Genomic DNA, 9,292 nt, shown 5'->3' on the forward strand with positions numbered 1-9,292 from the left:
GGATTTTAGTACCGTTAAAGTACTTTGCAGTTTGTAAACAAGAGGTTGGTTTGTTTGATCAATGTGAAAGTGAGACACTTGGAGGCAGCGGTTTAGATCTTTGAGATCTAAGACTGGATGAAAGGTAAAATTATGTATAATCATACCTGATAATTTTCTTTCCATTAATCATAGCTGATCAATCCATAGACTGGTGGGTTGTGTCCATCTACCAGCAGGTGGAGATAGAGAGCAAACTTTTGCCTCCCTATATGTGGTCATGTGCTGCCGGAAACTCCTCAGTATGTCGATATCAAAGCTCCATCCGCAGGACTCAGCACTTAGAGAATTACACCCACGAAGGGACACTCTGCCCAGCTCACCACCGCCGAAACGGGGGAGGGGAATTAACCCAGCTCATCCCCACACAAGTGGGGGAGGGGAATCCGTCCAGCTCATCCCCGCGGAGTGGGGGAGGGACACCACACCCGCCGATGCGGGGGGATCTGGCTTATCCTGCAACCGCAACCGCGGGAGGAGCTGACTGACCCTAACACCGCCGAAGCGGGAGGGGTACAAAGCTGCCCTACAGCCGCACGAAGCGGGAGGGAGTGCCGGCAGAATTTTAAGTCTCAATCCAGCCCCGTAAAACGGAGGGGAGAGGAATGCAGCAGCTCACTGTAACACAAACTCGTCTCAACTCTTGAAGAATACAAGTGAAAAAACTTGAACACGAAGTCTTTCTGAAGTAACTGAAGACTAAACTTGAACCTGAAATGCAACGAGAATAAAAACAGTACAGATATCTGGGAGGGGCTATGGATTGATCAGCTATGATTAATGGAAAGAAAATTATCAGGTATGATTATACATAATTTTACCTTCCATATCATCAAGCTGATCAATCCATAGACTGGTGGGATGTACCGAAGCAGTACTCACCCAGGGCGGGACATAGAAATCCCTGACCTCAACACTGAAGCTCCAAACCGGGCCTCCGCCCGTGCAGCCACAGTCAAACGGTAATGCTTGGAGAATGTATGAGCCGAAGCCCAAGTTGCCGCCTTGCATATCTCTTCCAAGGAGACGGATCCGGCCTCTGCCATCGAGGCCGCCTGAGCTCTCGTGGAGTGAGCCTTCAGCTGGATAGGCGGAACCTTCCCCGCGGCCACATAAGCCGCTGCAATGGCTTCCTTGACCCATCTTGCCACTGTAGGCTTAGCAGCCTGCAGACCCTTACGAGGACCTGCAAACAGGACAAACAGATGATCCGATTTCCGGAAATCATTGGTCACTTCCAAGTATCTGATGATGACTCGTCTCACATCCAGATATTTAAGAGCAGAGTACTCCTCTGGGTAGTCCTCCCTATGAAAGGAAGGGAGACAGAGCTGCTGATTCACATGGAAGCGAAAAACAATCTTGGGCAGGAAGGAAGGCACTGTGCGAATAGACACTCCTGCCTCAGTGAACTGCAGAAAAGGCTCTCGACATGAGAGCGCCTGGAGCTCGGAAACTCTTCTGGCTGAAGTGATAGCCACCAAAAAGACTGCTTTCAACGTCAGGTCTTTCAGAGATGCCCTCGACAAGGGTTCAAAAGGCGGCTTCTGCAATGCTCTTAGCACCAGGTTGAGATTCCACGCAGGCACCACTGAGTGCAGAGGAGGGCGCAGGTGATTAACCCCCTTGAGAAAGCGCACCACATCTGGCTGTGAAGCCAGGGAAGCACCATTCAGGCAGCCCCTGAAGCAAGCCAGAGCCGCTACCTGGACTTTAAGGGAACTGAGCGACAGGCCTTTCTCCAGACCTTCTTGCAGGAACGCCAACACTGAAGAAATTGGAGCAGTGAAGGGAGAAAGTGAGCCTGCTTCACACCACGCTGCAAAGATACGCCAAACCCTGGCGTAAGCAGTAGAAGTAGAGCGCTTCCTCGCTCTCAGCATAGTGACGATGACCTTGTCTGAGAAGCCCTTCTTCCTCAGACGCTGCCGCTCAATAGCCAGGCCGTAAGACCAAAGGGGGAGGGATCCTCCATCACCACGGGACCCTGATGTAACAGGCCCTGCTCCACTGGCAGTCGCAGAGGATCGTCCACTGAGAGCCTGATCAAGTCCGCATACCAGGGACGCCTGGGCCAATCCGGACCCACCAGGATTACCCTGCCGGGATGCTTTGCCACCCGGTCTAGCACCCTGCCCAACATGGGCCAGGGCGGGAACACATAGAGGAGCTCTTGTGTCGGCCACTGTTGGAGAAGAGCATCTACTCCCAGGGATCGAGGGTCCCGTCCTCTGCTGAAGAAGCGCGGCACTTGGCAATTGGCCGATGACGCCATCAGATCTAGGCTCGGCTGGCCCCAGCGCTTCGTGATGTCCAAGAATGCCTGAGCAGATAGCTGCCACTCTCCGGGCTCCAAGGTATGGCGACTGAGAAAGTCCGCCTTGACATTCATGACTCCGGCAATGTGGGCCGCTGAAAGCTGCTCCAGGTTCGCTTCCGCCCACTGGCAAAGATACATAGCCTCCTTGGCTAGAGGGGCGCTCTTGGTACCTCCCTGGCGGTTGACATAGGCCACAGCCGTGGCATTGTCCGACAGGACCCGTACTGGCTTCCACACCAGTACCGGGATGAACTCCAAAAGCGCCAACCGAATGGCTCTGAGTTCCAGGAGGTTGATAGACCACTTTGCCTCTGCAGGAGACCAGAGCCCCTGCGCTGTCCTTCCCAAGCAGTGGGCTCCCCAGCCCGACAAAGAGGCATCCGTCGTGACGACAATCCACTCTGGGGTCACCAGAGGCATTCCTGCAGACAATTTGTCTGTCTGCATCCACCAGCTCAGCGCCTTGCGCACTGCTGGGTCCAAGGGAAGTCGCACAGCATAATCCTCCGACATCGGAGTCCAGCGCTGCAGCAAGGAGTGTTGAAGTGGTCTCATATGAGTCCTGGCCCAGGGCACTACTTCCATCGTGGCCGTCATAGAGCCCAACAGCTGCACCTAGTCCCAAGCCCGGAGAGGAGAGGCTCCCAGGAACTGGTCCACCTGAGCCTGAAGTTGACAATCCGATTGTCTGGCAGGAACACTCTGCCCACTTGGGTGTCGAATCGAACTCCCAGGTACTCCAGGGACTGAGTCGGGCGCAGCTGGCTCTTCTCCCAGTTGATGATCCACCCCAGGGAGCTCAAAAGAGCAACTACCCGGTCCACAGCTTTGCCGCACTCTGCATAAGAGGGGGCTCGGATCAACCAGTCGTCCAGATAAGGATGGACTTGTACCCCTTCCTTTCGTAAGAAGGCCGCGATGACCACCATTACTTTGGAAAAGGTCCGCGGAGCAGTAGCCAACCCGAATGGGAGGGCTCTGAACTGGAAGTGTCGTCCTAGGACTGCAAAACGCAGAAAGCGTTGATGAGGAGGCCAGATGGGAATATGCAGGTACGCTTCCTTGATGTCCAAGGAAGCCAAGAACTCTCCTGCCTTCACTGCCGCTATAACAGAGCGGAGAGTCTCCATGCGAAAGTGCCGAACTTTCAAGGCCCGATTGACCCCTTTGAGGTCGAGGATAGGCCGGACAGAACCTCCTTTCTTTGGTACCACAAAGTAAATGGAGTAACGTCCCTTGCCAAGCTGACTTTCTGGCACAGGAACGACCGCGCCCCGGCGGATCAGGTTGTCCAAGGTCTGCTGCACTGCCACAGCTTTGACCGGAGACTTGCAGGGAGAGAGTACAAACCCGTCTTTTAAGGGTCGGCAGAACTCTAGCTTGTAGCCGTCTCTGATGACTTCCAGCACCCACGCGTCTGAAGTTATTGTGGTCCACTCGCCCAGAAACGAGGACAGCCGTCCTCCAATCTGCACTGGGGCGTGGACCAAGGCCCCGTCATTGGGTACGAGACCCTGGGGGAGGACCGGAGTGAGCACCTCCGGGACGGCGGTCTCTGCGAAAGGAATGCTGCTTGGGGGAGAAATTCCTCTTGAAGGAAGAGGGGGCAGAGGAACCCGACTTGCCCGGGCGGTACCGACGGGCTTCCTGCAACCGTCCTCTGGAGGTACCGGGACGAGTACTAGCCCGAGCCCTGACCTCTGGTAATTTCTTGCCCTTAGACGTGCCGAGATCGGTCACGATTTTGTCCAGCTCGACCCCAAAGAGCAGCTTGCCTTTAAAAGGCAATCTAGCCAGGCGGGATTTAGAGGCGTGGTCAGCAGACCAATGCTTCAGCCAAAGCCACCGCCGCGCAGAGATTGTCTGAGCCATGCCTTTAGCTGAGGCCCTCAAGACATCATACAGCAAGTCTGCCAAATAGGCTAAGCCCGATTCCAGGGCCGGCCAATCAGCCCTCAAGGAATGATCCGAGGGGGAAGCCCGCTGCACCATAGTCAGGCACGCCCTGGCCACATAGGAGCCGCAAACTGAGGCCTGCAAACTTAAAGCAGCCGCCTCAAAGGACGACCTTAAGGCCGCCTCCTTCTGTCTTGGGCGTCCTTTAGGGCCGTGCCACCTTCCACCGGCAATGCCGTTTTCTTAGTCACCGCAGTGATTAAAGAATCCACGGTAGGCCACAGATAGGCCTCACGTTCACTCACAGCCAAAGGATAGAGGCGGGACATAGCCCTAGCCACTTTAAGGCTCGCTTCCGGGACATCCCATTGAGCCGAAATTAAGGTGTACATGGCATCATGCACGTGGAAGGTTCTAGGCGGGTGCTTCGTCCCCAGCATAATGGCAGAGCCAACAGGGGCTGAGGGAGAGACGTCCTCCGGAGAGGAAATCTTCAAAGTGTCCATGGCCTGTAACAACAGGTTGGGCAAATCCTCTGGGCTAAAAAGCCGCGCTGCAGAGGGGTCATCCGCTCCATCCGAGCGGGGATCCGTCTCCTCCAAGGAATCCGCAAAGGACCGTTGGGAGACCTCAGACACGCTGCCCTCATCTACATCGGAGGAGACAAAGTCCTCCAAGGCCTGGGAATCAACCCGAGGGCGTTTACCTTTGGGAACCTCAACCTCTTTACCAGACGAGGGAGCAGGGGCAGCGTTTTGCATGAGGAAAGCCTGATGCAGCAGCAAAACAAACTCGGGGGAGAAACCCCCCAGACTGTGCACTTCCGCAGCCTGGGCTACAGCCCTAGACGCACCCTCAACCGGCGCTCGCAAGAGCGGGGGAGAGACATGCTGCGCATCCAAAATGGCGTCCGGCGCGACACTCCGTGAAGGAGCCGCGCGGGAAGAACGGCGCTTAACTTTAGCCGCTTTTGTGCCGTCGCCCAAATTAAGGGCGTTCATGGCATTAATGTCTCCAACCTCAAGGGCGGCCCACAAAGAAGCCGTCCGAGCCGCGTGGCCGGCCAAGATGGCGGAGGCGAGGAGCGGGGGATGGGCGTTTATGGCGGGAAAAAACCGCCACGCCGGAGGAAGGACCGGGACAATCATCGGCCACGAAACTGTCACCCAACAAGGGCGAATCAGGCTGTAGGACCCCCGCATCCCCTCTAGAAGCGCTCAAGCGATCCGGGGAGCGACCCTTTGCGCCCTCGCCCTCCGACGCCATATGCCACGAGGAGAAGAATCGGGGAACCCCCTGCCCGCTATAAAAAGGTAAAAATTACCTGCTGTCCGCTCCGAGCTGTAACGAACTGGTGTCCCAGTGAGTAGCTGCAATGAACGTTTAAATAAACGTCGAAATAAACGCCTTTAAGGACGTTTAAAATTTTTTTTTTTTTTTTTTTTAACGGAGCCAGCGGGAGGGGGGAGAAAAGGAGGGACCTGGCACCACCAGGTTTGCACTTGCTCAAAAGAGCCCTCAACCCCAGGCACTCAACAAAACCTAAAAATTAGGCTTGGAGGCCTAGCCAGAGCTGCTGCTGTGTGTGACCACCACCTGCTGAGATAGAGAACATACTGAGGAGTTTCCGGCAGCACATGACCACATATAGGGAGGCAAAAGTTTGCTCTCTATCTCCACCTGCTGGTAGATGGACACAACCCACCAGTCTATGGATTGATCAGCTTGATGATATGGAAAGTGCCTTCCTTTTTTGGGACAATGAAGTAGATGGAGTATCTGCCTTGTCCCTGTTTGGCCTGGGAAACTGGAACAATGGCCAGAGCACCAGCAAGGAATCTACAGTGGCCTGAACCTTGACCACATTGGTTCCCTTTCAACAGAGAGGCTGCAAGAAGAGAGATGCAACCAGGTGGAGAACTCCAATTTGTAACCTTCTGTAAGAATATCTAGAACCCACTGGTCTGAGGTGATTTTGGCCCACACCTCCTGCAACTCCTGAAGAGGTCCTTCCACCAGAGGAAAAGAAGACTGGATCAGCCTCACATCATTGTGAACCTCGGGAGGCACTGGGCACTCTAGCTGACTGAGAGGAGGACTTCCTGTCCGCATGAAAGGAAAACCAGCATGCCTGAAAGTGGGATTTCTGACAATATTGCTGACGACCAGGCCAGTACCATCTGCTGTCTTGAAATCGAGATCAACAGCCCCCTGAAGACAGATGACGAGAGGCTTTTGGCTTATCCTCAGGCAACCGCTGTGGCTTAGTTTCCACTAGTTTTGGGCAGACTGGATGAACCATCTGGCCCTTCTGCCATCATGTTTCTAGTTCTTTCATCAAGTTACTAAGATCTTCTTCAAATAGGCATTGCCCTGAAAGGGCAGTCTAACTAGATGTCTAACTTTGATGCTGCATCTGCTGCCCAATACTGCAACCAGAGTTGCTGACAGCCAAAGACATACTGCAGGTTGTAACATGTCGTAAATAGCATCCACCAAGTATGTCAACCCCCCTTCCAGCTGGGTATTATGGCACCCGTCTTGTGTTGCAGACTGCTGATGCCACTTGAGGCATGCTCTAGCCACAAATGAACTGCGCACTGTTGCTTGAAGACCCAAAGAGGCAACATCAAAAGCTTGTTTCAGCAAGCCTTCTAGCTTCCTATCTTGTAGATAATTTAGGTCAATGCCCCCTTCCAATAGCAAGGTGGTCTTCTTAATCACCACCGTAACAAAGGAGTCCACCCTGGGAAGTTGCAATTTCTCTTTCTCCTCTGGTGAGACCCATTCTGCTGTAATCAGGTCTTGAATGTCTGGATACATTGGGAAGGTCTTAGAAGGACCTCGAAGCTCACTCATGATCAATGAAGATGGAACTCCTGACACTGAAGCAGAAGACTCCTCAAAGGACAGCACCGCCAATGACTCAGGAATAAGAGTACTGAGTTCTTCTTTATGAAAAAACCTCAGTACTTTCGAGTCATCTCCCTCCTCTAATGGCTCCTTCAATGATGGCTCCTCTGAATACACTGAGGCCATATCAGATAAGGAGGGAATGGGCAGATGAGGCTAACAAGATCTCTTAGGAGCCAGAGGGGCAGCGAGGTGAAGCACCCTGCAGCAACTCTGATTGTCCCTGCTGAAGCAAGCCTGATGTAAGAGCAATATAAACTCCGGAGAAAACAAAGATCCTGATACAGTTGAATGCTCTGTTGGGCCCTGAGGTTGTAAAATGGCGGCTATGCTCTGCGGGTGATCAGACAGTCAGTCCCGACAAAGTGGCACCTGTTTCCTGCATTAAACTGTGCACTGGCACTGCCCGAGAGCCCTAAGTTCCCGGCATATTCAGATGCTGAGCCATATCCAAAGATATGCTGCCACCGATCATTTCCCCCATGCCCCAGGGGATTCCTGGCTTGCATGCACTGTAATGCCCTGATGCCAGCTGGTTGGTCCCACGGTGGGGAAAACCGCTTAATTGCCTCTACGGGAATTGCCATTCACCCCGACTGGATTAAGCATGGCACAATGCGGTCCCAGAAGTGACTCAGGATTTCTCCCCTGCACCAAGTAGAACTTGCAGCCATCCAAGCGGTACTGAGTCAAACTTAAGTCGGCCTTACCACTGCCAGCTGCTCCCCACAAGCTTACAATCTCCACAAGTCTTACAACAGATGAGAAAGACTCAATTACTCCGTCCCAGGTTCTCCAGTAAACCTCTATCCTTTTTTTTTTTTTAATTTTAAAGGTTGTTGTACTGGAAAAGGAGAGCTCCACAGGAAACAGGGGAGAGGTGAAGGGAGGTGCAGATTCAAGCCACCTGGGGACTAGTTGAACAACTGGACCAGGAGCAAATCACTCAGAACCAGAGGCTGAAAAGTGTATCCATCAAAATATTGAGGTGCTGGACTGGATGCTAAGCTCAGCTTAGTTTTAAGCTTTTTATCTCCACTTGCTGGTTGATGGAAACAATTCCACATCTTCTGAAATAGCAGGAAGCAATGTAATGGAAGTGTGTTTGCTCCTCTAGTCAGTGGATGGAGAAAGCAGAAGCAATGGCGATAAGTCAGCTCTAGGTTTTCTACTCATTCTACCAGGAGATAGGAGAAGGGAGGAGGAAAAAAAGGATCTAGGGAAGAGAAAAGGAAACACCTGGCTTTGTGCTGTCTGCTCTTTCTGCTGAGCAGGGAGCATTGCAAGGGCAGGCTGCACTGGGATACTGGGACTTGAGCCCAGAGGATCTGGAGAGCCAGGGAGGAGTAATGAGGTCAACAATGTTCGGGGGGGGGGGGGGGGGGGGGGGGGGGGGGGGAGGGAAGTAGGAGAATGCAGTTGAACTGTTTTGTGGGGAAAGAGGAAAGAAACCCTGGGGAGAGCTTTCCATTGGATGGGGTGGAAAAGGCGATACTGGGACAAGTTCCAGGGTGAGAAAGAGAATATGGAGAGTCCTTTCCAAGGGTAGGACGGGGATACAACCTTGGAGTCTCTTCTGGGGTGAAGGTGGTTAGGGGAGATACAAGTATTATCTTCTAAAGGACATACCTACAGACAGTACTACACAAAGAAGACATACTAACTGACGCACTTACACCCCCAACTGCCCAACATTTGTGAAAATCATTGGGTAGCATCTTCAGGGCCTTGCCAATTTCATTCAGAGGAACAAAAACCACCCTATTCACACACAGTTTAAAGCTTAGCTTTAAGCCAACATACTCAATTTTCTATAAAGTGACAACTGTTTTGGGCAGGTATGCACCCGACTCCAGAGAAAGAGGCGAACCACTCCATTCCGTCCAACACAGTCCTAAGTGGAATCCCAGCAGCAACTCGGGGGAGATATCATTAGAACTACCTATAACCCTGACGGCCACACAACCTTTTCCTTTCTCAGCTCACTGCTCATCTTACGCACCTACACTCACCTCCAGCACCCCAGCAGCAACCACCAGATACCCAAGTAAAGCAGGAAGGGGGTAGGGAGGGACCAGTCCAGTCCAGACACAACAGTGACCAATCAGAAGCCGGCCGTCAGCA

The 9,292-nt window shown here is 52.9% G+C and overlaps 1 protein-coding gene across 5 annotated transcripts in view; it reads right to left on the bottom strand.

Annotated features, from left to right (window-relative positions):
* GLOD4 (glyoxalase domain containing 4) overlaps positions 1–9,287 on the bottom strand; it is a 34,627-nt gene extending 25,340 nt beyond the window's left edge. Inside the window, exon 1 of one of the 5 annotated variants that reach the window (XM_030222296.1) lies at positions 9,181–9,287. The gene's annotated coding sequence lies outside the window, so the exon portion shown is untranslated. Of the gene's footprint in view, positions 1–9,170 lie in introns of all 5 variants that reach the window. The other 4 variants (XM_030222292.1, XM_030222293.1, XM_030222295.1 and 1 more) reach the window with 4 other exon arrangements.
* Positions 9,288–9,292: the final 5 nt, after the last annotated feature.

Source organism: Microcaecilia unicolor, chromosome 13 (assembly GCF_901765095.1).
Source record: "Microcaecilia unicolor chromosome 13, aMicUni1.1, whole genome shotgun sequence".
NCBI classification, from domain to species: domain Eukaryota; kingdom Metazoa; phylum Chordata; class Amphibia; order Gymnophiona; family Siphonopidae; genus Microcaecilia; species Microcaecilia unicolor.